Source organism: Tasmannia lanceolata, unplaced genomic scaffold, assembly GCF_043159265.1.
Source record: "Tasmannia lanceolata isolate RefF3 unplaced genomic scaffold, GAP_Taslan_0.1 ptg000044l, whole genome shotgun sequence".
NCBI classification, from domain to species: Eukaryota; Viridiplantae; Streptophyta; class Magnoliopsida; order Canellales; family Winteraceae; genus Tasmannia; species Tasmannia lanceolata.
This window is the reverse complement of record NW_027518721.1, coordinates 8,351,889-8,378,865: the sequence shown is the minus strand read 5'-3', so window position 1 is coordinate 8,378,865 and position 26,977 is coordinate 8,351,889.

Below are 26,977 nucleotides of genomic sequence, written 5' to 3'. Positions count from 1 at the left end.
TGGAGTTTTTCATCTCCGTTTCTTTCGTTTTAAACTACACTTCGATTCCTTCGAAATGAAACTAATTTCAATGAGTTAAGAGTTAAATTGACAGAGTTATGGTCAATCAATCGGAGGTAGGTTAGTAAATTGCTAAACCAAAGCGCGAGTCTAACTATTTCCATCATAACTCTCAAAATACTTGGAGTTTTTCATCTCTGTTTCTTTCGTTTTAAACTACACTTCGATTCCTTCGAAATGAAACTAATTTAAATGAATTACGAGTTAAATTGAGAGAGTTATGGTCAATCAATCGGAGGTAAGTCAGTAAATTGCTAAACCAAAGCGCGAGTCTAACTATTTCCATCATAACTCTCAAAATACTTGGAGTTTTTCATCTCCGTTTCTTTCGTTTTAAACCACACTTCGATTCCTTCGAAATGAAACTAATTTCAATGAATTACGAGTTAAATTGAGTGAGTTATGGTCAATCAATCGGAGGTAGGTCAGTAAATTGCTAAACCAAAGCGCAAGTCTAACTATTTCCATCATAACTCTCAAAATACTTGGAGTTTTTCATCTCCGTTTCTTTCGTTTTAAACTACACTTCGATTCGTTCGAAATGAAACTAATTTCAATGACTTAAGAGTTAAATTGAGAGAGTTATGGTCAATTAATCGGATGTAGGTCAGTAAATTGCTAAACCAAAGCGCGAGTCTAACTATTTCCATCATAACTCTCAAAATACTTGGTGTTTTTCATCTCAGTTTCTTTCGTTTTAAACTACACTTCGATTCCTTCGAAATAAAACTAATTTCAATGAATTACGAGTTAAATTGAGTGATTTTTGGTCAATCAATCGGAGGTAGATCAGTAAATTGCTAAACCAAAGCGCGAGTCTAACTATTTCCATAATAACTCTCAAAATACTTGTAGTTTTTCATCTCCGTTTCTTTCGTTTTAAACTACACTTTGATTCCTTCGAAATGAAACTAATTTCAATGAATTACGAGTTAAATTGAGAGAGTTATGATCAATCAATCGGAGGTAGGTCAGTAAATTGCTAAACCAAAGCGCGAGTCTAACTATTTCCAACATAACTCTCAAAATACTTGGAGTTTTTCATCTCCGTTTCTTTCGTTTTAAACTACACTTCGATTCCTTCGAAATGAAACTAATTTCAATGAATTAAGAGTTAAATTGAGAGAGTTATGGTCAATCAATCGGAGGTAGGTCAGTAAATTGCTAAACCAAAGCGCGAGTCTAACTATTTCCATCATAACTCTCAAAATACTTGGAGTTTTTCATCTCCGTTTCTTTCGTTTTAAACTACACTTCGATTGCTTCGAAATGAAACTAATTTCAATGAATTACGAGTTAAATTGAGTGAGTTATGGTTAATCAATCGGATGCAGGTCAGTAAATTGCTAAACTAAAGCGCGAGTCTAACTATTTCCATAATAACTCTCAAAATACTTGTAGTTTTTCATCACCGTTTCTTTCGTTTTAAACTACACTTCGATTCCTTCGAAATGAAACTAATTTAAAAGAATTACGAGTTAAATTGAGTGATTTTTGGTCAATCAATCGGAGGTAGATCAGTAAATTGCTAAACCAAAGCGCGAGTCTAACTATTTCCATAATAACTCTCAAAATACTTGTAGTTTTTCATCTCCGTTTCTTTCGTTTTAAACTACACTTCGATTCCTTCGAAATGAAACTAATTTCAATGAGTTAAAAGTTAAATTGACAGAGTTATGGTCAATCAATCGGAGGTAGGTCAGTAAATTGCTAAACCAAAGCGCGAGTCTAACTATTTCCATCATAACGCTCAAAATACTTGGAGTTTTTCATCTCCGTTTCTTTCGTTTTAAACTACACTTCGATTCCTTCGAAATGAAACTAATTTCAATGACTTAAGAGTTAAATTGAGAGAGTTATGGTCAATCAATCGGAGGTAGGTCAGTAAATTGCTAAACCAAAGCGCGAGTCTAACTATTTCCATCATAACTCTCAAAATACTTGGAGTTTTTCATCTCCGTTTCTTTCGTTTTAAACTACACTTCGATTCCTTCGAAATGAAACTAATTTCAATGAATTACGAGTTAAATTGAGTGAGTTATGATCAATCAATCGGAGGGAGGTCAGTAAATTGCTAAACTAAAGCGCGAGTCTAACTATTTCCATCATAACTCTCAAAATACTTGGAGTTTTTCATCTCCGTTTCTTTCGTTTTAAACTACACTTCGATTCCTTCGAAATGAAACTAATTTAAATGAATTACGAGTTAAATTGAAAGAGTTATGGTCAATCAATCGGAGGTAGGTCAGTAAATTGCTAAACCAAAGCGCGAGTCTAACTATTTCCATCATAACTCTCAAAATACTTGGAGTTTTTCATCTCCGTTTCTTTCGTTTTAAACTACACTTCGATTCCTTCGAAATGAAACTAATTTCAAAGAGTTAAGAGTTAAATTGAGAGAGTTATGGTCAATCAAGCGGAGGTAGGTCAGTAAATTGCTAAACCAAAGCGCGAGTCTAACTATTTCCATCATAACTCTCAAAATACTTGGAGTTTTTCATCTCCGTTTCTTTCGTTTTAAACCACACTTCGATTCCTTCGAAATGAAACTAATTTCAATGAATTACGAGTTAAATTGAGTGAGTTATGGTCAATCAATCGGAGGTAGGTCAGTAAATTGCTAAACCAAAGCGCAAGTCTAACTATTTCCATCATAACTCTCAAAATACTTGGAGTTTTTCATCTCCGTTTCTTTCGTTTTAAACTACACTTCGATTCCTTCGAAATGAAACTAATTTCAATGACTTAAGAGTTAAATTGAGAGAGTTATGGTCAATTAATCGGATGTAGGTCAGTAAATTGCTAAACCAAAGCGCGAGTCTAACTATTTCCATCATAACTCTCAAAATACTTGGTGTTTTTCATCTCAGTTTCTTTCGTTTTAAACTACACTTCGATTCCTTCGAAATAAAACTAATTTCAATGAATTACGAGTTAAATTGAGTGATTTTTGGTCAATCAATCGGAGGTAGATCAGTAAATTGCTAAACCAAAGCGCGAGTCTAACTATTTCCATAATAACTCTCAAAATACTTGTAGTTTTTCATCTCTGTTTCTTTCGTTTTAAACTACACTTTGATTCCTTCGAAATGAAACTAATTTCAATGAATTACGAGTTAAATTGAGAGAGTTATGATCAATCAATCGGAGGTAGGTCAGTAAATTGCTAAACCAAAGCGCGAGTCTAACTATTTCCAACATAACTCTCAAAATACTTGGAGTTTTTCATCTCCGTTTCTTTCGTTTTAAACTACACTTCGATTCCTTCGAAATGAAACTAATTTCAATGAATTAAGAGTTAAATTGAGAGAGTTATGGTCAATCAATCGGAGGTAGGTCAGTAAATTGCTAAACCAAAGCGCGAGTCTAACTATTTCCATCATAACTCTCAAAATACTTGGAGTTTTTCATCTCCGTTTCTTTCGTTTTAAACTACACTTCGATTGCTTCGAAATGAAACTAATTTCAATGAATTACGAGTTAAATTGAGTGAGTTATGGTTAATCAATCGGATGCAGGTCAGTAAATTGCTAAACTAAAGCGCGAGTCTAACTATTTCCATAATAACTCTCAAAATACTTGTAGTTTTTCATCTCCGTTTCTTTCGTTTTAAACTACACTTCGATTCCTTCGAAATGAAACTAATTTAAAAGAATTACGAGTTAAATTGAGTGATTTTTGGTCAATCAATCGGAGGTAGATCAGTAAATTGCTAAACCAAAGCGCGAGTCTAACTATTTCCATAATAACTCTCAAAATACTTGTAGTTTTTCATCTCCGTTTCTTTCGTTTTAAACTACACTTCGATTCCTTCGAAATGAAACTAATTTCAATGAGTTAAAAGTTAAATTGACAGAGTTATGGTCAATCAATCGGAGGTAGGTCAGTAAATTGCTAAACCAAAGCGTGAGTCTAACTATTTCCATAATAACTCTCAAAATACTTGGAGTTTTTCATCTCCGTTTCTTTCGTTTTAAACTACACTTCGATTCCTTCGAAATGAAACTAATTTCAATGAATTAAGAGTTAAATTGAGAGAGTTATGGTCAATCAATCGGAGGTAGGTCAGTAAATTGCTAAACCAAAGCGCGAGTCTAACTATTTCCATCATAACTCTCAAAATACTTGGAGTTTTTCATCTCCGTTTCTTTCGTTTTAAACTACACTTCGATTCCTTCGAAATGAAACTAATTTCAATGAATTACGAGTTAAATTGAGTGAGTTATGGTCAATCAATCGGATGGAGGTCAGTAAATTGCTAAACTAAAGCGCGAGTCTAACTATTTCCATCATAACTCTCAAAATACTTGTAGTTTTTCATCTCCGTTTCTTTCGTTTTAAACTACACTTCGATTCCTTCGAAATGAAACTAATTTAAATGAATTACGAGTTAAATTGAGAGAGTTATGGTCAATCAATCGGAGGTAGGTCAGTAAATTGCTAAACCAAAGCGCGAGTCTAACTATTTCCATCATAACTCTCAAAATACTTGGAGTTTTTCATCTCCGTTTCTTTCGTTTTAAACTACACTTCGATTCCTTCGAAATGAAACTAATTTCAAAGAGTTAAGAGTTAAATTGAGAAAGTTATGGTCAATCAAGCGGAGGTAGGTCAGTAAATTGCTAAACCAAAGCGCGAGTCTAACTATTTCCATCATAACTCTCAAAATACTTGGAGTTTTTCATCTCCGTTTCTTTCGTTTTAAACCACACTTCGATTCCTTCAAAATTAAACTAATTTCAATGAATTACGAGTTAAATTGATTGAGTTATGGTCAATCAATCGGAGGGAGGTCAGTAAATTGCTAAACCAAAGCGCGAGTCAAACTATTTCCATCATAACACTCAAAATACTTGGAGTTTTTCATCTCCGTTTCTTTCGTTTTAAACTACACTTCGATTCCTTCGAAATGAAACTAATTTAAATGAATTACGACTTAAATTGAGAGAGTTATGGTCAATCAATCGGAGGTAGGTCAGTAAATTGCTAAACCAAAGCGCGAGTCTAACTATTTCCATTAACTCTCAAAATACTTGGAGTTTTTCATCTCCGTTTCTTTCGTTTTAAACTACACTTCGATTCCTTCGAAATGAAACTAATTTCAATGAATTACGAGTTAAATTGAGTGATTTATGGTCAATCAATCGGAGGGAGGTCAGTAAATTGCTAAACCAAAGCGCGAGTCTAACTATTTCCATCATAAATCTCAAAATACTTGGAGTTTTTCATCTCCGTTTCTTTCGTTTTAAACTACACTTCGATTCCTTCGAAATGAAACTAATTTCAATGAGTTAAGAGTTAAATTGACAGAGTTATGGTCAATCAATCGGAGGTAGGTTAGTAAATTGCTAAACCAAAGCGCGAGTCTAACTATTTCCATCATAACTCTCAAAATACTTGGAGTTTTTCATCTCTGTTTCTTTCGTTTTAAACTACACTTCGATTCCTTCGAAATGAAACTAATTTAAATGAATTACGAGTTAAATTGAGAGAGTTATGGTCAATCAATCGGAGGTAAGTCAGTAAATTGCTAAACCAAAGCGCGAGTCTAACTATTTCCATCATAACTCTCAAAATACTTGGAGTTTTTCATCTCCGTTTCTTTCGTTTTAAACTACACTTCGATTCCTTCGAAATGAAACTAATTTCAATGAATTACGAGTTAAATTGAGTGAGTTATGGTCAATCAATCGGAGGGAGGTCAGAAAATTATTAAACTAAAGCGCGAGTCTAACTATTTCCATCATAACTCTCAAAATACTTGGAGTTTTTCATCTCCGTTTCTTTCGTTTTAAACTACACTTCAATTCCTTCGAAATTAAACTAATTTAAATGAATTACGACTTAAATTGAGAGAGTTATGGTCAATCAATCGGAGGGAGGTCAGTAAATTGCTAAACCAAAGCGCGAGTCTAACTATTTCCATCATAACTCTCAAAATACTTGGAGTTTTTCATCTCCGTTTCTTTCGTTTTAAACTACACTTCGATTCCTTCGAAATGAAACTAATTTAAATGAATTACGACTTAAATTGAGAGAGTTATGGTCAATCAATCGGAGGTAGGTCAGTAAATTGCTAAACCAAAGCGCGAGTCTAACTATTTCCATCATAACTCTCAAAATACTTGTAGTTTTTCATCTCCGTTTCTTTCGTTTTAAACTACACTTCGATTCCTTCGAAATGAAACTAATTTCAATGAATTACGAGTTAAATTGAGTAATTTATGGTCAATTAATCGGAGGGAGGTCAGTAAATTGCTAAACCAAAGCGCGAGTCTAACTATTTCCATCATAACTCTCAAAATACTTGGAGTTTTTCATCTCCGTTTCTTTCGTTTTAAACTACACTTCGATTCCTTCGAAATGAAACTAATTTCAATGAATTAAGAGTTAAATTGAGAGAGTTATGATCAATCAATCGGAGGTAGGTCAGTAAATTGCTAAACCAAAGCGCGAGTCTAACTATTTCCATCATAACTCTCAAAATACTTGGAGTTTTTCATCTCCGTTTCTTTCGTTTTAAACTACACTTCGATTCCTTCGAAATGAAACTAATTTCAATGAATTACGAGTTAAATTTAGTGATTTATGGTCAATTAATCGAAGGGAGGTCAGTAAATTGCTAAACCAAAGCGCGAGTCTAACTATTTCCATCATAACTCTCAAAATACTTGGAGTTTTTCATCTCCGTTTCTTTCGTTTTAAACTACACTTCGATTCCTTCGAAATGAAACTAATTTCAATGAGTTAAGAGTTAAATTGACAGAGTTATGGTCAATCAATCGGAGGTAGGTCAGTAAATTCCTAAACCAAAGCGCGAGTCTAACTATTTCCATCATAACTCTCAAAATACTTGGAGTTTTTCATCTCCGTTTCTTTCGTTTTAAACTACACTTCGATTCCTTCGAAATGAAACTAATTTCAATGACTTAAGAGTTAAATTGAGAGAGTTATGGTCAATCAATCGGAGGTAGGTCAGTAAATTGCTAAACCAAAGCGCGAGTCTAACTATTTCCATCATAACTCTCAAAATACTTGGAGTTTTTCATCTCCGTTTCTTTCGTTTTAAACTACACTTCGATTCCTTCGAAATGAAACTAATTTCAATGAATTACGAGTTAAATTGAGTGAGTTATGATCAATCAATCGGAGGGAGGTCAGTAAATTGCTAAACTAAAGCGCGAGTCTAACTATTTCCATCATAACTCTCAAAATACTTGGAGTTTTTCATCTCCGTTTCTTTCGTTTTAAACTACACTTCGATTCCTTCGAAATGAAACTAATTTAAATGAATTACGAGTTAAATTGAGAGAGTTATGGTCAATCAATCGGAGGTAGGTCAGTAAATTGCTAAACCAAAGCGCGAGTCTAACTATTTCCATCATAACTGTCAAAATACTTGGAGTTTTTCATCTCCGTTTCTTTCGTTTTAAACTACACTTCGATTCCTTCGAAATGAAACTAATTTCAAAGAGTTAAGAGTTAAATTGAGAGAGTTATGGTCAATCAAGCGGAGGTAGGTCAGTAAATTGCTAAACCAAAGCGCGAGTCTAACTATTTCCATCATAACTCTCAAAATACTTGGACTTTTTCATCTCCGTTTCTTTCGTTTTAAACCACACTTCGATTCCTTCGAAATGAAACTAATTTCAATGAATTACGAGTTAAATTGAGTGAGTTATGGTCAATCAATCGGAGGTAGGTCAGTAAATTGCTAAACCAAAGCGCGAGTCTAACTATTTCCATCATAACTCTCAAAATACTTGGAGTTTTTCATCTCCGTTTCTTTCGTTTTAAACTACACTTCGATTCCTTCGAAATGAAACTAATTTCAATGACTTAAGAGTTAAATTGAGAGAGTTATGGTCAATTAATCGGATGTAGGTCAGTAAATTGCTAAACCAAAGCGCGAGTCTAACTATTTCCATCATAACTCTCAAAATACTTGTTGTTTTTCATCTCAGTTTCTTTCGTTTTAAACTAAACTTCGATTCCTTCGAAATGAAACTAATTTCAATGAATTACGAGTTAAATTGAGTGATTTTTGGTCAATCAATCGGAGGTAGATCAGTAAATTGCTAAACCAAAGCGCGAGTCTAACTATTTCCATAATAACTCTCAAAATACTTGTAGTTTTTCATCTCCGTTTCTTTCGTTTTAAACTACACTTCGATTCCTTCGAAATGAAACTAATTTCAATGAATTACGAGTTAAATTGAGAGAGTTATGATCAATCAATCGGAGGTAGGTCAGTAAATTGCTAAACCAAAGCGCGAGTCTAACTATTTCCAACATAACTCTCAAAATACTTGGAGTTTTTCATCTCCGTTTCTTTCATTTTAAACTACACTTCGATTCCTTCGAAATGAAACTAATTTCAATGAATTACGAGTTAAATTTAGTGATTTATGGTCAATTAATCGGAGGGAGGTCAGTAAATTGCTAAACCAAAGCGCGAGTCTAACTATTTCCATCATAACTCTCAAAATACTTGGAGTTTTTCATCTCCGTTTCTTTCGTTTTAAACTACACTTCGATTCCTTCGAAATGAAACTAATTTCAATGAGTTAAAAGTTAAATTGACAGAGTTATGGTCAATCAATCGGAGGTAGGTCAGTAAATTGCTAAACCAAAGCGTGAGTCTAACTATTTCCATAATAACTCTCAAAATACTTGGAGTTTTTCATCTCCGTTTCTTTCGTTTTAAACTACACTTCGATTCCTTCGAAATGAAACTAATTTCAATGAATTAAGAGTTAAATTGAGAGAGTTATGGTCAATCAATCGGAGGTAGGTCAGTAAATTGCTAAACCAAAGCGCGAGTCTAACTATTTCCATCATAACTCTCAAAATACTTGGAGTTTTTCATCTCCGTTTCATTCGTTTTAAACTACACTTCGATTCCTTCGAAATGAAACTAATTTCAATGAATTACGAGTTAAATTGAGTGAGTTATGGTCAATCAATCGGATGGAGGTCAGTAAATTGCTAAACTAAAGCGCGAGTCTAACTATTTCCATCATAACTCTCAAAATACTTGGAGTTTTTCATCTCCGTTTCTTTCGTTTTAAACTACACTTCGATTCCTTCGAAATGAAACTAATTTAAATGAATTACGAGTTAAATTGAGAGAGTTATGGTCAATCAATCGGAGGTAGGTCAGTAAATTGCTAAACCAAAGCGCGAGTCTAACTATTTCCATCATAACTCTCAAAATACTTGGAGTTTTTCATCTCCGTTTCTTTCGTTTTAAACTACACTTCGATTCCTTCGAAATGAAACTAATTTCAATGAGTTAAGAGTTAAATTGACAGAGTTATGGTCAATCAATCGGAGGTAGGTCAGTAAATTCCTAAACCAAAGCGCGAGTCTAACTATTTCCATCATAACTCTCAAAATACTTGGAGTTTTTCATCTCCGTTTCTTTCGTTTTAAACTACACTTCGATTCCTTCGAAATGAAACTAATTTCAATGACTTAAGAGTTAAATTGAGAGAGTTATGGTCAATCAATCGGAGGTAGGTCAGTAAATTGCTAAACCAAAGCGCGAGTCTAACTATTTCCATCATAACTCTCAAAATACTTGGAGTTTTTCATCTCCGTTTCTTTCGTTTTAAACTACACTTCGATTCCTTCGAAATGAAACTAATTTCAATGAATTACGAGTTAAATTGAGTGAGTTATGATCAATCAATCGGAGGGAGGTCAGTAAATTGCTAAACTAAAGCGCGAGTCTAACTATTTCCATCATAACTCTCAAAATACTTGGAGTTTTTCATCTCCGTTTCTTTCGTTTTAAACTACACTTCGATTCCTTCGAAATGAAACTAATTTAAATGAATTACGAGTTAAATTGAGAGAGTTATGGTCAATCAATCGGAGGTAGGTCAGTAAATTGCTAAACCAAAGCGCGAGTCTAACTATTTCCATCATAACTCTCAAAATACTTGGAGTTTTTCATCTCCGTTTCTTTCGTTTTAAACTACACTTCGATTCCTTCGAAATTAAACTAATTTCAAAGAGTTAAGAGTTAAATTGAGAGAGTTATGGTCAATCAAGCGGAGGTAGGTCAGTAAATTGCTAAACCAAAGCGCGAGTCTAACTATTTCCATCATAACTCTCAAAATACTTGGACTTTTTCATCTCCGTTTCTTTCGTTTTAAACCACACTTCGATTCCTTCGAAATGAAACTAATTTCAATGAATTACGAGTTAAATTGAGTGAGTTATGGTCAATCAATCGGAGGTAGGTCAGTAAATTGCTAAACCAAAGCGCGAGTCTAACTATTTCCATCATAACTCTCAAAATACTTGGAGTTTTTCATCTCCGTTTCTTTCGTTTTAAACTACACTTCGATTCCTTCGAAATGAAACTAATTTCAATGACTTAAGAGTTAAATTGAGAGAGTTATGGTCAATCAATCGGGGGTAGGTCAGTAAATTGCTAAACCAAAGCGCGAGTCTAACTATTTCCATTAACTCTCAAAATACTTGGAGTTTTTCATCTCCGTTTCTTTCGTTTTAAACTACACTTCGATTCCTTCGAAATGAAACTAATTTCAATGAATTACGAGTTAAATTGAGTGATTTTTGGTCAATCAATCGGAGGTAGATCAGTAAATTGCTAAACCAAAGCGCGAGTCTAACTATTTCCATAATAACTCTCAAAATACTTGTAGTTTTTCATCTCCGTTTCTTTCGTTTTAAACTACACTTCGATTCCTTCGAAATGAAACTAATTTCAATGAATTACGAGTTAAATTGAGAGAGTTATGATCAATCAATCGGAGGTAGGTCAGTAAATTGCTAAACCAAAGCGCGAGTCTAACTATTTCCAACATAACTCTCAAAATACTTGGAGTTTTTCATCTCCGTTTCTTTCGTTTTAAACTACACTTCGATTCCTTCGAAATGAAACTAATTTCAATGAATTACGAGTTAAATTTAGTGATTTATGGTCAATTAATCGGAGGGAGGTCAGTAAATTGCTAAACCAAAGCGCGAGTCTAACTATTTCCATCATAACTCTCAAAATACTTGGAGTTTTTCATCTCCGTTTCTTTCGTTTTAAACTACACTTCGATTCCTTCGAAATGAAACTAATTTCAATGAGTTAAAAGTTAAATTGACAGAGTTATGGTCAATCAATCGGAGGTAGGTCAGTAAATTGCTAAACCAAAGCGTGAGTCTAACTATTTCCATAATAACTCTCAAAATACTTGGAGTTTTTCATCTCCGTTTCTTTCGTTTTAAACTACACTTCGATTCCTTCGAAATGAAACTAATTTCAATGAATTAAGAGTTAAATTGAGAGAGTTATGGTCAATCAATCGGAGGTAGGTCAGTAAATTGCTAAACCAAAGCGCGAGTCTAACTATTTCCATCATAACTCTCAAAATACTTGGAGTTTTTCATCTCCGTTTCATTCGTTTTAAACTACACTTTGATTCCTTCGAAATGAAACTAATTTCAATGAATTACGAGTTAAATTGAGTGAGTTATGGTCAATCAATCGGATGGAGGTCAGTAAATTGCTAAACTAAAGCGCGAGTCTAACTATTTCCATCATAACTCTCAAAATACTTGGAGTTTTTCATCTCCGTTTCTTTCGTTTTAAACTACACTTCGATTCCTTCGAAATGAAACTAATTTAAATGAATTACGAGTTAAATTGAGAGAGTTATGGTCAATCAATCGGAGGTAGGTCAGTAAATTGCTAAACCAAAGCGCGAGTCTAACTATTTCCATCATAACTCTCAAATTACTTGGAGTTTTTCATCTCCGTTTCTTTCGTTTTAAACTACACTTCGATTCCTTCGAAATGAAACTAATTTAAATGAATTACGACTTAAATTGAGAGAGTTATGGTCAATCAATCGGAGGTAGGTCAGTAAATTGCTAAACCAAAGCGCGAGTCTAACTATTTCCATTAACTCTTAAAATACTTGGAGTTTTTCATCTCCGTTTCTTTCGTTTTAAACTACACTTCGATTCCTTCGAAATGAAACTAATTTCAATGAATTACGAGTTAAATTGAGTGATTTATGGTCAATCAATCGGAGGGAGGTCAGTAAATTGCTAAACCAAAGCGCGAGTCTAACTATTTCCATCATAACTCTCAAAATACTTGGAGTTTTTCATCTCCGTTTCTTTCGTTTTAAACTACACTTCGATTCCTTCGAAATGAAACTAATTTCAATGAGTTAAGAGTTAAATTGACAGAGTTATGGTCAATCAATCGGAGGTAGGTTAGTAAATTGCTAAACCAAAGCGCGAGTCTAACTATTTCCATCATAACTCTCAAAATACTTGGAGTTTTTCATCTCTGTTTCTTTCGTTTTAAACTACACTTCGATTCCTTCGAAATGAAACTAATTTAAATGAATTACGAGTTAAATTGAGAGAGTTATGGTCAATCAATCGGAGGTAAGTCAGTAAATTGCTAAACCAAAGCGCGAGTCTAACTATTTCCATCATAACTCTCAAAATACTTGGAGTTTTTCATCTCCGTTTCTTTCGTTTTAAACTACACTTCGATTCCTTCGAAATGAAACTAATTTCAATGAATTACGAGTTAAATTGAGTGAGTTATGGTCAATCAATCGGAGGGAGGTCAGTAAATTGCTAAACTAAAGCGCGAGTCTAACTATTTCCATCATAACTCTCAAAATACTTGGAGTTTTTCATCTCCGTTTCTTTCGTTTTAAACTACACTTCGATTCCTTCGAAATGAAACTAATTTAAATCAATTACGAGTTAAATTGAGAGAGTTATGGTCAATCAATCGGAGGTAGGTAAGTAAATTGCTAAACCAAAGCGCGAGTCTAACTATTTCTATCATAACTCTCAAAATACTTGGAGTTTTTCATCTCCGTTTCTTTCGTTTTAAACTACACTTCGATTCCTTCGAAATGAAACTAATTTTTAAATGACTTAAGAGTTAAATTGAGAGAGTTATGGTCAATCAATCGGAGGGAGGTCAGTAAATTGCTAAACCAAAGCGCGAGTCTAACTATTTCCATTAACTCTCAAAATACTTGGAGTTTTTCATCTCCGTTTCTTTCGTTTTAAACTACACTTCGATTCCTTCGAAATGAAACTAATTTCAATGAATTACGAGTTAAATTGAGTAATTTATGGTCAATCAATCGGAGGGAGGTCAGTAAATTGCTAAACCAAAGCGCGAGTCTAACTATTTCCATCATAACTCTCAAAATACTTGGAGTTTTTCATCTCCGTTTCTTTCGTTTTAAACTACACTTCGATTCCTTCGAAATGAAACTAATTTAAATGAATTACGACTTAAATTGAGAGAGTTATGGTCAATCAATCGGAGGTAGGTCAGTAAATTGCTAAACCAAAGCGCGAGTCTAACTATTTCCATCATAACTCTCAAAATACTTGGAGTTTTTCATCTCCGTTTCTTTCGTTTTAAACTACACTTCTATTCCTTCGAAATGAAACTAATTTCAATGACTTAAGAGTTAAATTGAGAGAGTTATGGTCAATTAATCGGATGTAGGTCAGTAAATTGCTAAACCAAAGTGCGAGTCTAACAATTTCCATCATAACTCTCAAAATACTTGGAGTTTTTCATCTCCGTTTCTTTCGTTTTAAACTACACTTCGATTCCTTCGAAATGAAACTAATTTCAATGAATAACGAGTTAAATTGAGTGATTTATGGTCAATCAATCGGAGGTAGATCAGTAAATTGCTAAACCAAAGCGCGAGTCTAACTATTTCCATAATAACTCTCAAAATACTTGGAGTTTTTCATCTCCGTTTCTTTCGTTTTAAACTACACTTCGATTCCTTCGAAATGAAACTAATTTCAATGAATTACGAGTTAAATTGAGAGAGTTATGATCAATCAATCGGAGGTAGGTCAGTAAATTGCTAAACCAAAGCGCGAGTCTAACTATTTCCAACATAACTCTCAAAATACTTGGAGTTTTTCATCTCCGTTTCTTTCGTTTTAAACTACACTTCGATTCCTTCGAAATGAAACTAATTTCAATGAATTACGAGTTAAATTGAGTGATTTATGGTCAATTAATCGGAGGGAGGTCAGTAAATTGCTAAACCAAAGCGCGAGTCTAACTATTTCCATCATAACTCTCAAAATACTTGGAGTTTTTCATCTCCGTTTCTTTCGTTTTAAACTACACTTCGATTCCTTCGAAATGAAACTAATTTCAATGAATTACGAGTTAAATTGAGTGAGTTATGATCAATCAATCGGAGGGAGGTCAGTAAATTGCTAAACTAAAGCGCGAGTCTAACTATTTCCATCATAACTCTCAAAATACTTGGAGTTTTTCATCTCCGTTTCTTTCGTTTTAAACTACACTTCGATTCCTTCGAAATGAAACTAATTTAAATGAATTACGAGTTAAATTGAGAGAGTTATGGTCAATCAATCGGAGGTAGGTCAGTAAATTGCTAAACCAAAGCGCGAGTCTAACTATTTCCATCATAACTCTCAAAATACTTGGAGTTTTTCATCTCCGTTTCTTTCGTTTTAAACTACACTTCGATTCCTTCGAAATGAAACTAATTTCAAAGAGTTAAGAGTTAAATTGAGAGAGTTATGGTCAATCAAGCGGAGGTAGGTCAGTAAATTGCTAAACCAAAGCGCGAGTCTAACTATTTCCATCATAACTCTCAAAATACTTGGACTTTTTCATCTCCGTTTCTTTCGTTTTAAACCACACTTCGATTCCTTCGAAATGAAACTAATTTCAATGAATTACGAGTTAAATTGAGTGAGTTATGGTCAATCAATCGGAGGTAGGTCAGTAAATTGCTAAACCAAAGCGCGAGTCTAACTATTTCCATCATAACTCTCAAAATACTTGGAGTTTTTCATCTCCGTTTCTTTCGTTTTAAACTACACTTCGATTCCTTCGAAATGAAACTAATTTCAATGACTTAAGAGTTAAATTGAGAGAGTTATGGTCAATTAATCGGATGTAGGTCAGTAAATTGCTAAACCAAAGCGCGAGTCTAACTATTTCCATCATAACTCTCAAAATACTTGTTGTTTTTCATCTCAGTTTCTTTCGTTTTAAACTAAACTTCGATTCCTTCGAAATGAAACTAATTTCAATGAATTACGAGTTAAATTGAGTGATTTTTGGTCAATCAATCGGAGGTAGATCAGTAAATTGCTAAACCAAAGCGCGAGTCTAACTATTTCCATAATAACTCTCAAAATACTTGTAGTTTTTCATCTCCGTTTCTTTCGTTTTAAACTACACTTCGATTCCTTCGAAATGAAACTAATTTCAATGAATTACGAGTTAAATTGAGAGAGTTATGATCAATCAATCGGAGGTAGGTCAGTAAATTGCTAAACCAAAGCGCGAGTCTAACTATTTCCAACATAACTCTCAAAATACTTGGAGTTTTTCATCTCCGTTTCTTTCGTTTTAAACTACACTTCGATTCCTTCGAAATGAAACTAATTTCAATGAATTACGAGTTAAATTTAGTGATTTATGGTCAATTAATCGGAGGGAGGTCAGTAAATTGCTAAACCAAAGCGCGAGTCTAACTATTTCCATCATAACTCTCAAAATACTTGGAGTTTTTCATCTCCGTTTCTTTCGTTTTAAACTACACTTCGATTCCTTCGAAATGAAACTAATTTCAATGAGTTAAAAGTTAAATTGACAGAGTTATGGTCAATCAATCGGAGGTAGGTCAGTAAATTGCTAAACCAAAGCGTGAGTCTAACTATTTCCATAATAACTCTCAAAATACTTGGAGTTTTTCATCTCCGTTTCTTTCGTTTTAAACTACACTTCGATTCCTTCGAAATGAAACTAATTTCAATGAATTAAGAGTTAAATTGAGAGAGTTATGGTCAATCAATCGGAGGTAGGTCAGTAAATTGCTAAACCAAAGCGCGAGTCTAACTATTTCCATCATAACTCTCAAAATACTTGGAGTTTTTCATCTCCGTTTCATTCGTTTTAAACTACACTTCGATTCCTTCGAAATGAAACTAATTTCAATGAATTACGAGTTAAATTGAGTGAGTTATGGTCAATCAATCGGATGGAGGTCAGTAAATTGCTAAACTAAAGCGCGAGTCTAACTATTTCCATCATAACTCTCAAAATACTTGGAGTTTTTCATCTCCGTTTCTTTCGTTTTAAACTACACTTCGATTCCTTCGAAATGAAACTAATTTAAATGAATTACGAGTTAAATTGAGAGAGTTATGGTCAATCAATCGGAGGTAGGTCAGTAAATTGCTAAACCAAAGCGCGAGTCTAACTATTTCCATCATAACTCTCAAAATACTTGGAGTTTTTCATCTCCGTTTCTTTCGTTTTAAACTACACTTCGATTCCTTCGAAATGAAACTAATTTCAAAGAGTTAAGAGTTAAATTGAGAGAGTTATGGTCAATCAAGCGGAGGTAGGTCAGTAAATTGCTAAACCAAAGCGCGAGTCTAACTATTTCCATCATAACTCTCAAAATACTTGGAGTTTTTCATCTCCGTTTCTTTCGTTTTAAACCACACTTCGATTCCTTCGAAATGAAACTAATTTCAATGAATTACGAGTTAAATTGATTGAGTTATGGTCAATCAATCGGAGGGAGGTCAGTAAATTGCTAAACCAAAGCGCGAGTCTAACTATTTCCATCATAACTCTCAAAATACTTGTAGTTTTTCATCTCCGTTTCTTTCGTTTTAAACTACACTTCGATTCCTTCGAAATGAAACTAATTTAAATGAATTACGACTTAAATTGAGAGAGTTATGGTCAATCAATCGGAGGTAGGTCAGTAAATTGCTAAACCAAAGCGCGAGTCTAACTATTTCCATTAACTCTTAAAATACTTGGAGTTTTTCATCTCCGTTTCTTTCGTTTTAAACTACACTTCGATTCCTTCGAAATGAAACTAATTTCAATGAATTACGAGTTAAATTGAGTGATTTATGGTCAATCAATCGGAGGGAGGTCAGTAAATTGCTAAACCAAAGCGCGAGTCTAACTATTTCCATCATAACTCTCAAAATACTTGGAGTTTTTCATCTCCGTTTCTTTCGTTTTAAACTACACTTCGATTCCTTCGAAATGAAACTAATTTCAATGAGTTAAGAGTTAAATTGACAGAGTTATGGTCAATCAATCGGAGGTAGGTTAGTAAATTGCTAAACCAAAGCGCGAGTCTAACTATTTCCATCATAACTCTCAAAATACTTGGAGTTTTTCATCTCTGTTTCTTTCGTTTTAAACTACACTTCGATTCCTTCGAAATGAAACTAATTTAAATGAATTACGAGTTAAATTGAGAGAGTTATGGTCAATCAATCGGAGGTAAGTCAGTAAATTGCTAAACCAAAGCGCGAGTTTAACTATTTCCATCATAACTCTCAAAATACTTGGAGTTTTTCATCTCCGTTTCTTTCGTTTTAAACTACACTTCGATTCCTTCGAAATGAAACTAATTTCAATGAATTACGAGTTAAATTGAGTGAGTTATGGTCAATCAATCGGAGGGAGGTCAGTAAATTGCTAAACTAAAGCGCGAGTCTAACTATTTCCATCATAACTCTCAAAATACTTGGAGTTTTTCATCTCCGTTTCTTTCGTTTTAAACTACACTTCGATTCCTTCGAAATGAAACTAATTTAAATCAATTACGAGTTAAATTGAGAGAGTTATGGTCAATCAATCGGAGGTAGGTAAGTAAATTGCTAAACCAAAGCGCGAGTCTAACTATTTCTATCATAACTCTCAAAATACTTGGAGTTTTTCATCTCCGTTTCTTTCGTTTTAAACTACACTTCGATTCCTTCGAAATGAAACTAATTTTTAAATGACTTAAGAGTTAAATTGAGAGAGTTATGGTCAATCAATCGGAGGGAGGTCAGTAAATTGCTAAACCAAAGCGCGAGTCTAACTATTTCCATTAACTCTCAAAATACTTGGAGTTTTTCATCTCCGTTTCTTTCGTTTTAAACTACACTTCGATTCCTTCGAAATGAAACTAATTTCAATGAATTACGAGTTAAATTGAGTAATTTATGGTCAATCAATCGGAGGGAGGTCAGTAAATTGCTAAACCAAAGCGCGAGTCTAACTATTTCCATCATAACTCTCAAAATACTTGGAGTTTTTCATCTCCGTTTCTTTCGTTTTAAACTACACTTCGATTCCTTCGAAATGAAACTAATTTAAATGAATTACGACTTAAATTGAGAGAGTTATGGTCAATCAATCGGAGGTAGGTCAGTAAATTGCTAAACCAAAGCGCGAGTCTAACTATTTCCATCATAACTCTCAAAATACTTGGAGTTTTTCATCTCCGTTTCTTTCGTTTTAAACTACACTTCTATTCCTTCGAAATGAAACTAATTTCAATGACTTAAGAGTTAAATTGAGAGAGTTATGGTCAATTAATCGGATGTAGGTCAGTAAATTGCTAAACCAAAGTGCGAGTCTAACAATTTCCATCATAACTCTCAAAATACTTGGAGTTTTTCATCTCCGTTTCTTTCGTTTTAAACTACACTTCGATTCCTTCGAAATGAAACTAATTTCAATGAATAACGAGTTAAATTGAGTGATTTATGGTCAATCAATCGGAGGTAGATCAGTAAATTGCTAAACCAAAGCGCGAGTCTAACTATTTCCATAATAACTCTCAAAATACTTGGAGTTTTTCATCTCCGTTTCTTTCGTTTTAAACTACACTTCGATTCCTTCGAAATGAAACTAATTTCAATGAATTACGAGTTAAATTGAGAGAGTTATGATCAATCAATCGGAGGTAGGTCAGTAAATTGCTAAACCAAAGCGCGAGTCTAACTATTTCCAACATAACTCTCAAAATACTTGGAGTTTTTCATCTCCGTTTCTTTCGTTTTAAACTACACTTCGATTCCTTCGAAATGAAACTAATTTCAATGAATTACGAGTTAAATTGAGTGATTTATGGTCAATTAATCGGAGGGAGGTCAGTAAATTGCTAAACCAAAGCGCGAGTCTAACTATTTCCATCATAACTCTCAAAATACTTGGAGTTTTTCATCTCCGTTTCTTTCGTTTTAAACTACACTTCGATTCCTTCGAAATGAAACTAATTTCAATGAGTTAAAAGTTAAATTGACAGAGTTATGGTCAATCAATCGGAGGTAGGTCAGTAAATTGCTAAACCAAAGCGTGAGTCTAACTATTTCCATAATAACTCTAAAAATACTTGGAGTTTTTCATCTCCGTTTCTTTCGTTTTAAACTACACTTCGATTCCTTCGAAATGAAACTAATTTCAATGAATTAAGAGTTAAATTGAGAGAGTTATGGTCAATCAATCGGAGGTAGGTCAGTAAATTGCTAAACCAAAGCGCGAGTCTAACTATTTCCATCATAACTCTCAAAATACTTGGAGTTTTTCATCTCCGTTTCTTTCGTTTTAAACTACACTTCGATTCCTTCGAAATGAAACTAATTTCAATGAATTACGAGTTAAATTGAGTGAGTTATGGTCAATCAATCGGAGGTAAGTCAGTAAATTGCTAAACCAAAGCGCGAGTCTAACTATTTCCATCATAACTCTCAAAATACTTGGAGTTTTTCATCTCCGTTTCTTTCGTTTTAAACTACACTTCGATTCCTTCGAAATGAAACTAATTTCAATGACTTAAGAGTTAAATTGAGAGAGTTATGGTCAATTAATCGGATGTAGGTCAGTAAATTGCTAAACCAAAGCGCGAGTCTAACTATTTCCATCATAACTCTCAAAATACTTGGAGTTTTTCATCTCCGTTTCTTTCGTTTTAAACTACAATTCGATTCCTTCGAAATGAAACTAATTTCAATGAATAACGAGTTAAATTGAGTGATTTATGGTCAATCAATCGGAGGTAGATCAGTAAATTGCTAAACCAAAGCGCGAGTCTAACTATTTCCATAATAACTCTCAAAATACTTGTAGTTTTTCATCTCCGTTTCTTTCGTTTTAAACTACACTTCGATTCCTTCGAAATGAAACTAATTTCAATGAATTAAGAGTTAAATTGAGAGAGTTATGATCAATCAATCGGAGGTAAGTCAGTAAATTGCTAAACCAAAGCGCGAGTCTAACTATTTCCATCATAACTCTCAAAATACTTGGAGTTTTTCATCTCCGTTTCTTTCGTTTTAAACTACACTTCGATTCCTTCGAAATGAAACTAATTTCAATGACTTAAGAGTTAAATTGAGAGAGTTATGGTCAATCAATCGGAGGTAGGTCAGTAAATTGCTAAACCAAAGTGCGAGTCTAACTATTTCCATTAACTCTCAAAATACTTGGAGTTTTTCATCTCCGTTTCTTTCGTTTTAAACTACACTTCGATTCCTTCGAAATGAAACTAATTTCAATGAATTACGAGTTAAATTGAGTGATTTATGGTCAATCAATCGGAGGGAGGTCAGTAAATTGCTAAACCAAAGCGCGAGTCTAACTATTTCCATCATAACTCTCAAAATACTTGGAGTTTTTCATCTTCGTTTCTTTCGTTTTAAACTACACTTCGTTTCCTTCGAAATGAAACTAATTTCAATGAATTACGAGTTAAATTGAGTGAGTTATGGTCAATCAATCGGAGGGAGGTCAGTAAATTGCTAAACCAAAGCGCGAGTCTAACTATTTCCATCATAACTCTCAAAATACTTGGAGTTTTTCATCTCCGTTTCTTTCGTTTTAAACTACACTTCGATTCCTTCGAAATGAAACTAATTTAAATGAATTACGAGTTAAATTGAGAGAGTTATGGTCAATCAATCGGAGGTAGGTAAGTAAATTGCTAAACCAAAGCGCGAGTCTAACTATTTCCATCATAACTCTCAAAATACTTGGAGTTTTTCATCTCCGTTTCTTTCGTTTTAAACTACACTTCGATTCCTTCGAAATGAAACTAATTTCAATGAGTTAAGAGTTAAATTGACAGAGTTATGGTCAATCAATCGGAGGTAGGTCAGTAAATTGCTAAGCCAAAGCGCGAGTCTAACTATTTCCATCATAACTCTCAAAATACTTGGAGTTTTTCATCTCCGTTTCTTTCGTTTTAAACTACACTTCGATTCCTTCGAAATGAAACTAATTTCAATGACTTAAGAGTTAAATTGAGAGAGTTATGGTCAATCAATCGGGGGTAGGTCAGTAAATTGCTAAACCAAAGCGCGAGTCTAACTATTTCCATTAACTCTCAAAATACTTGGAGTTTTTCATCTCCGTTTCTTTCGTTTTAAACTACACTTCGATTCCTTCGAAATGAAACTAATTTAAATGAATTACGACTTAAATTGAGAGAGTTATGGTCAATCAATCGGAGGAAAGTCAGTAAATTGCTAAACCAAAGCGCGAGTCTAACTATTTCCATCATAACTCTCAAAATACTTGGAGTTTTTCATCTCCGTTTCTTTCGTTTTAAACTACACTTCGATTCCTTCGAAATGAAACTAATTTCAATGACTTAAGAGTTAAATTGAGAGAGTTATGGTCAATTAATCGGATGTAGGTCAGTAACTTGCTAAACCAAAGCGAGAGTCTAACTATTTCCATCATAACTGTCAAAATACTTGGAGTTTTTCATCTCCGTTTCTTTCGTTTTAAACTACACTTCGATTCCTTCGAAATGAAACTAATTTCAATGAATTACGAGTTAAATTGAGTGATTTTTGGTCAATCAATCGGAGGTAGATCATTAAATTGCTAAACCAAAGCGCGAGTCTAACTATTTCCATAATAACTCTCAAAATACTTATAGTTTTTCATCTCCGTTTCTTTCGTTTTAAACTACACTTTGATTCCTTCGAAATGAAACTAATTTCAATGAATTAAGAGTTAAATTGAGAGAGTTATGATAAATCAATCGGAGGTAGGTCAGTAAATTGCTAAACCAAAGCGCGAGTCTAACTATTTCCATCATAACTCTCAAAATACTTGGAGTTTTTCATTTCCGTTTCTTTCGTTTTAAACTACACTTCGATTCCTTCGAAATGAAACTAATTTCAATGAATTACGAGTTAAATTGAGTGATTTATGGTCAATTAATCGGAGGGAGGTCAGTAAATTGCTAAACCAAAGCGCGAGTCTAACTATTTCCATCATAACTCTCAAAATACTTGGAGTTTTTCATCTCCGTTTCTTTCGTTTTAAACTACACTTCGATTCCTTCGAAATGAAACTAATTTCAATGAGTTAAGAGTTAAATTGACAGAGTTATGGTCAATCAATCGGAGGTAGGTCAGTAAATTGCTAAACCAAAGCGCGAGTCTAACTATTTCCATCATAACTCTCAAAATACTTGGAGTTTTTCATCTCCGTTTCTTTCGTTTTAAACTACACTTCGATTCCTTCGAAATGAAACTAATTTCAATGACTTAAGAGTTAAATTGAGAGAGTTATGGTCAATTAATCGGATGTAGGTCAGTAAATTGCTAAACCAAAGCGCGAGTCTAACTATTTCCATCATAACTCTCAAAATACTTGGAGTTTTTCATCTCCGTTTCTTTCGTTTTAAACTACACTTCGATTCCTTCGAAATTAAACTAATTTCAATGAATTACGAGTTAAATTGAGTGATTTTTGGTCAATCAATCGGAGGTAGATCAGTAAATTGCTAAACCAAAGCGCGAGTCTAACTATTTCCATAATAACTCTCAAAATACTTGTAGTTTTTCATCTCCGTTTCTTTCGTTTTAAACTACACTTTGATTCCTTCGAAATGAAACTAATTTCAATGAATTAAGAGTTAAATTGAGAGAGTTATGATCAATCAATCGGAGGTAGGTCAGTAAATTGCTAAACCAAAGCGCGAGTCTAACTATTTCTATCATAACTCTCAAAATACTTGGAGTTTTTCATCTCCGTTTCTTTCGTTTTAAACTACACTTCGATTCCTTCGAAATGAAACTAATTTCAATGAATTACGAGTTAAATTGAGTGATTTATGGTCAATTAATCGGAGGGAGGTCAGTAAATTGCTAAACCAAAGCGCGAGTCTAACTATTTCCATCATAACTCTCAAAATACTTGGAGTTTTTCATCTCCGTTTCTTTCGTTTTAAACTACACTTCGATTCCTTCGAAATGAAACTAATTTCAATGAGTTAAGAGTTAAATTGAGAGAGTTATGGTCAATCAAGCGGAGGTAGGTCAGTAAATTGCTAAACCAAAGCGCGAGTCTAACTATTTCCATCATAACTCTCAAAATACTTGGAGTTTTTCATCTCCGTTTCTTTCGTTTTAAACTACACTTCGATTCCTTCGAAATGAAACTAATTTCAATGAATTAAGAGTTAAATTGAGAGAGTTATGGTCAATCAATCGGAGGTAGGTCAGTAAATTGCTAAACCAAAGCGCGAGTCTAACTATTTCCATCATAACTCTCAAAATACTTGGAGTTTTTCATCTCCGTTTCTTTCGTTTTAAACTACACTTCGATTCCTTCGAAATGAAACTAATTTCAATGACTTAAGAGTTAAATTGAGAGAGTTATGGTCAATTAATCGGATGTAGGTCAGTAACTTGCTAAACCAAAGCGAGAGTCTAACTATTTCCATCATAACTGTCAAAATACTTGGAGTTTTTCATCTCCGTTTCTTTCGTTTTAAACTACACTTCGATTCCTTCGAAATGAAACTAATTTCAATGAATTACGAGTTAAATTGAGTGATTTTTGGTCAATCAATCGGAGGTAGATCATTAAATTGCTAAACCAAAGCGCGAGTCTAACTATTTCCATAATAACTCTCAAAATACTTATAGTTTTTCATCTCCGTTTCTTTCGTTTTAAACTACACTTCGATTCCTTCGAAATGAAACTAATTTCAATGAATTAAGAGTTAAATTGAGAGAGTTATGATAAATCAATCGGAGGTAGGTCAGTAAATTGCTAAACCAAAGCGCGAGTCTAACTATTTCCATCATAACTCTCAAAATACTTGGAGTTTTTCATTTCCGTTTCTTTCGTTTTAAACTACACTTTGATTCCTTCGAAATGAAACTAATTTCAATGAATTACGAGTTAAATTGAGTGATTTATGGTCAATTAATCGGAGGGAGGTCAGTAAATTGCTAAACCAAAGCGCGAGTCTAACTATTTCCATCATAACTCTCAAAATACTTGGAGTTTTTCATCTCCGTTTCTTTCGTTTTAAACTACACTTCGATTCCTTCGAAATGAAACTAATTTCAATGAGTTAAAAGTTAAATTGACAGAGTTATGGTCAATCAATCGGAGGTAGGTCAGTAAATTGCTAAACCAAAGCGTGAGTCTAACTATTTCCATAATAACTCTAAAAATACTTGGAGTTTTTCATCTCCGTTTCTTTCGTTTTAAACTACACTTCGATTCCTTCGAAATGAAACTAATTTCAATGAATTAAGAGTTAAATTGAGAGAGTTATGGTCAATCAATCGGAGGTAGGTCAGTAAATTGCTAAACCAAAGCGCGAGTCTAACTATTTCCATCATAACTCTCAAAATACTTGGAGTTTTTCATCTCCGTTTCTTTCGTTTTAAACTACACTTCGATTCCTTTGAAATGAAACTAATTTCAATGAATTACGAGTTAAATTGAGTGAGTTATGGTCAATCAATCGGAGGTAAGTCAGTAAATTGCTAAACCAAAGCGCGAGTCTAACTATTTCCATCATAACTCTCAAAATACTTGGAGTTTTTCATCTCCGTTTCTTTCGTTTTAAACTACACTTCGATTCCTTCGAAATGAAACTAATTTCAATGACTTAAGAGTTAAATTGAGAGAGTTATGGTCAATTAGTCGGATGTAGGTCAGTAAATTGCTAAACCAAAGCGCGAGTCTAACTATTTCCATCATAACTCTCAAAATACTTGGAGTTTTTCATCTCCGTTTCTTTCGTTTTAAACTACACTTCGATTCCTTCGAAATGAAACTAATTTCAATGAATAACGAGTTAAATTGAGTGATTTATGGTCAATCAATCGGAGGTAGATCAGTAAATTGCTAAACCAAAGCGCGAGTATAACTATTTCCATAATAACTCTCAAAATACTTGTAGTTTTTCATCTCCGTTTCTTTCGTTTTAAACTACACTTCGATTCCTTCGAAATGAAACTAATTTCAATGAATTAAGAGTTAAATTGAGAGAGTTATGATCAATCAATCGGAGGTAAGTCAGTAAATTGCTAAACCAAAGCGCGAGTCTAACTATTTCCATCATAACTCTCAAAATACTTGGAGTTTTTCATCTCCGTTTCTTTCGTTTTAAACTACACTTCGATTCCTTCGAAATGAAACTAATTTCAATGACTTAAGAGTTAAATTGAGAGAGTTATGGTCAATCAATCGGAGGTAGGTCAGTAAATTGCTAAACCAAAGCGCGAGTCTAACTATTTCCATTAACTCTCAAAATACTTGGAGTTTTTCATCTCCGTTTCTTTCGTTTTAAACTACACTTCGATTCCTTCGAAATGAAACTAATTTCAATGAATTACGAGTTAAATTGAGTGATTTATGGTCAATCAATCGGAGGGAGGTCAGTAAATTGCTAAACCAAAGCGCGAGTCTAACTATTTCCATCATAACTCTCAAAATACTTGGAGTTTTTCATCTTCGTTTCTTTCGTTTTAAACTACACTTCGTTTCCTTCGAAATGAAACTAATTTCAATGAATTACGAGTTAAATTGAGTGAGTTATGGTCAATCAATCGGAGGGAGGTCAGTAAATTGCTAAACCAAAGCGCGAGTCTAACTATTTCCATCATAACTCTCAAAATACTTGGAGTTTTTCATCTCCGTTTCTTTCGTTTTAAACTACACTTCGATTCCTTCGAAATGAAACTAATTTAAATGAATTACGAGTTAAATTGAGAGAGTTATGGTCAATCAATCGGAGGTAGGTAAGTAAATTGCTAAACCAAAGCGCGAGTCTAACTATTTCCATCATAACTCTCAAAATACTTGGAGTTTTTCATCTCCGTTTCTTTCGTTTTAAACTACACTTCGATTCCTTCGAAATGAAACTAATTTCAATGAGTTAAGAGTTAAATTGACAGAGTTATGGTCAATCAATCGGAGGTAGGTCAGTAAATTGCTAAACCAAAGCGCGAGTCTAACTATTTCCATCATAACTCTCAAAATACTTGGAGTTTTTCATCTCCGTTTCTTTCGTTTTAAACTACACTTCGATTCCTTCGAAATGAAACTAATTTCAATGACTTAAGAGTTAAATTGAGAGAGTTATGGTCAATCAATCGGGGGTAGGTCAGTAAATTGCTAAACCAAAGCGCGAGTCTAACTATTTCCATTAACTCTCAAAATACTTGGAGTTTTTCATCTCCGTTTCTTTCGCTTTAAACTACACTTCGATTCCTTCGAAATGAAACTAATTTAAATGAATTACGACTTAAATTGAGAGAGTTATGGTCAATCAATCGGAGGTAAGTCAGTAAATTGCTAAACCAAAGCGCGAGTCTAACTATTTCCATCATAACTCTCAAAATACTTGGAGTTTTTCATCTCCGTTTCTTTCGTTTTAAACTACACTTCGATTCCTTCGAAATGAAACTAATTTCAATGACTTAAGAGTTAAATTGAGAGAGTTATGGTCAATTAATCGGATGTAGGTCAGTAACTTGCTAAACCAAAGCGAGAGTCTAACTATTTCCATCATAACTGTCAAAATACTTGGAGTTTTTCATCTCCGTTTCTTTCGTTTTAAACTACACTTCGATTCCTTCGAAATGAAACTAATTTCAATGAATTACGAGTTAAATTGAGTGATTTTTGGTCAATCAATCGGAGGTAGATCATTAAATTGCTAAACCAAAGCGCGAGTCTAACTATTTCCATAATAACTCTCAAAATACTTATAGTTTTTCATCTCCGTTTCTTTCGTTTTAAACTACACTTCGATTCCTTCGAAAT